Here is a 5071-nt window from a genome sequence, read left to right on the forward strand (position 1 = left end):
AAGCCAAATGTGTCATTATCTATGGATATCTAAACTACGCCCTAATTGCCCATTACTCCACTATGACTATGCTGAGGCCATGCCAGCATCAGGGGGGTCTTAATCCCTCTGTGAAGGAACATTTAGTGAGCCTCCGCCTGTCCTAGGCTTGTGCTGGGCTCTTGGTCTGCATGTTTTACTGCATTTTATTTTTTAATAGTTTTATTTGTTTTTAGATATACTTGACAGTAGAGTGTATTTTAACTTATCATACATACGTAGAGTGTAACTTAGTCTACTTAGGATTTTTGCTGCATTTTAATTCTTTTTTTCCATCCTCTTCACCAAGCATCTTCCCTTTCTAGACCCATCCAGTGATGTGTGAAAATCAAGTTGAAGGAGCATCTTTTCCTCTCTTGAAATGTGGAGGGTAGAATTCATGCAACTTAGATATTCTGTGGCATGTTATTTTCATATTTTTAAAAATATTTCGCCTTTTGCATAGTCTTAATGTGTTTTTCTAGAATAACATGCTTTGCATTCTTTGAGGGACTGAAATGTCAAAAAGTTAAGATTCTTAGTCTGACTGTGATTTTTGCCACTCATTTCCACTGTGGTCCTCAATTTCTTCATCTATAAATGGGAGCATTTATCCTGGATCGCCACTATCTCACAAGGACAGTGACCTATTGGGATAAAGGGTTTAAAACTTTGTTGTCTCTGAAAACAGGACAGAAATCCTATAGAACAAAATCCTTCTTCTGGCTTCCCAGTTCCTTTTGCAATGAGCAACCAGTAAGCCCAAGATCCAATATGTTTTTCCCTATAGGTTTCAAAAGCACAAATGTCGGCCAGTGGGGCAGAAACTCTGTTAAGCCGTGAGGGAGTTGACTGTATAAGTGGTGGAAAATAAATTAAATTCTCAGCCATGCATGGATGTTGGCACCAAATTCTCTGGGAGGGAATAAATACCCCCTCCCTTCCACTTTCTTAGCAGTGTGTCCACCTCCCCTACAGTCCTCTTTGTTTTACAATATGCCATCTCCCTGGACTTCCACAGGTCAGTGTGGGTCAAATTTATCTTTACCAGAAACCCCCATCCCCTCGGCACAGAGTGCTCACTCAGGGAACAAGCCTATCATGAAAAAGCCATCCCGCATCAGGATCGCCCTGATGTGCAGGTGGGATGTTAGCAATGCTGAGTTCACAGCCTCTCATGGACCTGGTCCCTATCGATCCCACCAGGAGAGCTCTCACGTTCTGTCCTAGCCCCATCAAGGTTTTGTCCTCAGGCCCACAGGGTTCCTCTCTCAGTCCCAAAGACTCAACCATCTGCAGAAAGGGAGTCAAAAAGCTCTCCCCAAATGGAAACCAAGTCTTTGAATTTAAGAAGCAAAAACCAAAGAAACAAGCCAAAAACCCTCCTCCTCCAGCCCCTGCCGCTGGTTTCGGGCTACTCAAGGGCCTAAAATCCACAGTGTCCAATCATGTTGAGAAAGAGGTTCAGACAACAGAGAACTAGAAACGAGCTGTCCGAGCTCTCTGTCCCCTCAGCAGAGCCCCAGCAAGGTCACTGCTCTCTGCATCTCCTGGGACTGCCAGCATGTTTCCTCAGAGCACCAAGCTGCTGCTCCAAAATTGCTCCGCAGCTCCAGTGGCTCTGAGGGAAGGTGGGACGGGAGGTTGACAGGCTCCCAACAGGAGCCACTTGCTCAATATCTGCCTCCAGGGCATTTCTTCGTAAATGATTATTTTAAATTGCTTACTCAGTCTAAAGTCCCAGCCCCTGACCCAGTTCTGCATCTCAGCTTCAGGTCCCCTCCTTTCTTACCCAACATGTCCTTTTTGGTGTCTTTGTTTTCCTTTGGCCCCTTTTCTCCCAGTGAAACCTGTTGCGGTTGAGTTTTAGGGCCCCCCCACCCCCGCCAGACTGGTTGTAACTGAGAAGCCAGGCTGGTGGGCAGCCGGTTCCACCTGCAACACGGAGGGCAGAACACATTCTGGAATGAGGAGATTCCAGGACATCCACGTCAAGCTCCTCAAGAGAGCAGGGTGTGCTCACTGCTCAGACACAGTGCAGACCCCAGAAACAGAAACAATCAGGGCAGGGACACTGCTGTGTCAGGCAGGTGTTCAACACATGCTGGTTGAATGAAGGAAGCCATCCAGGGAGCAGTGATAAGCACGTCCATGAAGGGAGACCCCAGCACCGTGCTCAATGAATGTCAGCTCCTTTCCAGTTGCTGCGGCCATGCATGTCACAGGAAGTTCTAATTTTTTAAAAGGGCTCCAAAATATCTGACTCTGAAAATGGCAAGCTATACATTCTAGTGTTGTTCTGGGTGGGACCCATCTATGATTGGATTAGCTCGGTTTTGTGTAATGGGCTTCCTATAATTGACCTTGGCCCCCACCATATTTGTTAAAATGCTGCCCAGTGAATGAAAAGTATGTGGCATCCATGCATGAGTGTTCCCATGTCTTCACTCACACAGAGAAAAGTGCAAAAGTGTCCTCCATGAACAGCTTTCATTGTTCCAGCCAAACTGTTTTCCCTGAACCAAGTTCTCCTCTCAGACCATTGTCATTATCTTATCTTTGTCCATTACCTAGGGAGCTATGCAAACCTGGAAGGACAAGACAGTTGTCAGACATTCCACCTCCTCCTTCCTGGTCAACATTTGAGAACAAAGGGGTTATCATTACCAGATTTCCCCGGATTGAACACTGCCCCTTTCTTGTCCAACCCTTCCATCTTGGGAAACCCTCTCACTAATTCCATTTTGCACTGCTGCCATTAACAGTCAAAATTCACTTTTGGTGCCTCTATACAGACATCTGCTAAGTTTTCAGCAATACCCTTTGCCAAGTGCACCCAGAGATTTCCATCAAATACTGCAGCCCTTGCCTTCGAACCCACCCCATCTCCTCCCATCATCCCCCCCCCCCAGCACTCGGTGCTGCCCCCAGCCCCATGTACTCTTTTTTACTCCTTTCAGCACTTTCTGTGTTGAGTTCCACGGAGAAAACTGTAGGAGGAGCCTGGTGGAGACACACCTTCTACCCCACAAAATGAGACAGAATAAGCATTAAAACAACTTTATTTTTGAAAGACCAAATTCAAGTTATTCTTTATCCTCAATCTAGCAACAAAGTTTTTAGAGACACTCTCACAACTGAAGGCCTCATTTTGGAAGGAATGGCCACAGGCTTGATTCTAGATGGGGACATGCTTGGTACAAGGATTCTTATCAAGGGGGGTGGGGGGGAGGTGGGGAGACCACAGCTCAATATTCTCTAGACAAGGTTTTTATTTTCTACATCAAAAACTATGGTTCTTCCAAACTCTTCTTTAAAAGCCTTTTAAGTGTTAGATGAGCAAATGAAACTGCTGCTAATTAGGCAGTTAGTGTTTAATAGAGCTAATACAGTCATTTATCCAGATGTATTAAGTTTATGACATGAATTATATTTTTATGACCCATAGACACACTTCATAGCCATCAGGTATTCGGAGAAGCACAGTCGTTTCCATTTAGCAGTCGTTTTATAACAGAAGATTTGTGATAAACTGGGAAGAACATGTTTAGGAATAAATGTCAAGTCCCCCTGCCAGAAATGTCTCTTGACTTGTCACCTCCTTTGCCAGGTGTCTCTTTCCTCCCCTGGGAACTGAAGGACTTGGAAACCATCAGGAGAGGGGGACCATCTGAAGAAGAGGCAGAGGGCCTGCATTCTGCTTTCAGCTCTGGGACCTGATGACTCCTGAGGCTGGCCCTACCCCTCAGTCTTCCAGGGCCTTGGTTTTCACCTTGTGATATGGGGAGTTTGGACTATAAATCCAAGAGCTTCCCTAAGGTTCAGACATCAATCTGTGTTTCAAGGTCATTAACAGCCAAGCCCTGAGAGCTGAGGCAGCTCTGGGAGAGCCTAGACACAAAACATGCAGACCTAGACCCTGCTTCCACCCATCTCCTCACTCAAGGACAGAGGTAGAAACAGCAGCAGGAGCATAGGCAGAAGCAAGCCAGACAGGAAGGGGAAGGCAGCCAGGGGCCACCTGCTGACCAAAGGAGTTTGCCATCAGGTGGGCAGCTAGGACCCCAGAGGCACAGATTCATTGCATCTTGATTCCCCGACTGTAAGCAGCTCAGGGTTAACCTCTGCTTCCTCAAAGATGCCTAGAAATAAAGCAGGTATATAGTTATGGCTTTGAAAAATCATTTCACCGCCTCCAAATCTGACCAGAGCTACTCGGATCCAGCTCTGCCACTTCTCCTCTGACCCCTTCTCTTTCCTTGGCACCAGAGCTCGGGACTTCGTCTCCTCTTCTGGGACTCCACAACGCCACTCAGGAAAGTTCTGAGGAAGCTCAAGGAGATTGGAGTCTCCAGGTATGCGACATCCCCAGCTCCCTCCACCCTTGCGCAGAGAACCCTCTGCTGCTTCTGGCATTTGTCTCGGCACCCTGTCCCCGCTGGGCTTGCATGCTGCAGCACTGTGTCTCTCCCGCACCGAGCAAGACCCAAGGGTACAAACATCATCAAGCCTTTCAGAGAAGATTAGTGGAGGGGCAGGTGTGCCAACCCACCTTCCCCACAGCAAAGTTGGCCTCCCTCGGGTACCTGACACCACAACACAGTGTGCGAGGGCCTCCCAGGGCAGACTCCAGACAGGCAAACCCTCTGGTCAGGGCCTGGCCTCTGGAGACCCATTGATGTATGGAGCTAGCTCACGGTCCATACATTGGAAGGATAGGACGGCATCTGTACCTGTCTTGGTAGGAGGCTTAACTCCATGCCATTCGCTGGTAAGAAAGAGAGAAATGATAATGTCAGGATTCTACAATGGAGATGTTATGGCAGGCTTGTCTAGGCAAATCCATGAAGCCAGATCACTGCCAACATTTCCATCACCCTGTCCTAGGCAGATGCTAACCAAGCACGGGTTCTGCCATCGGTCGAAAAGAAGGTCAGGATCCGCCAGCAGACCTCCTGGGGACCCCACACAGGCTCAGGAGGCAAAGGCTGTGTCTAAAGGTACCCCTCCACTGTTTTAGAAAGCTTTTGCTGATCAATCCATTAGGTGTCCC

The sequence above is a fragment of the Spermophilus citellus genome (genome assembly GCF_964194105.1).
Source record: "Spermophilus citellus genome assembly, chromosome: 10".
NCBI lineage: Eukaryota > Metazoa > Chordata > Mammalia > Rodentia > Sciuridae > Spermophilus > Spermophilus citellus.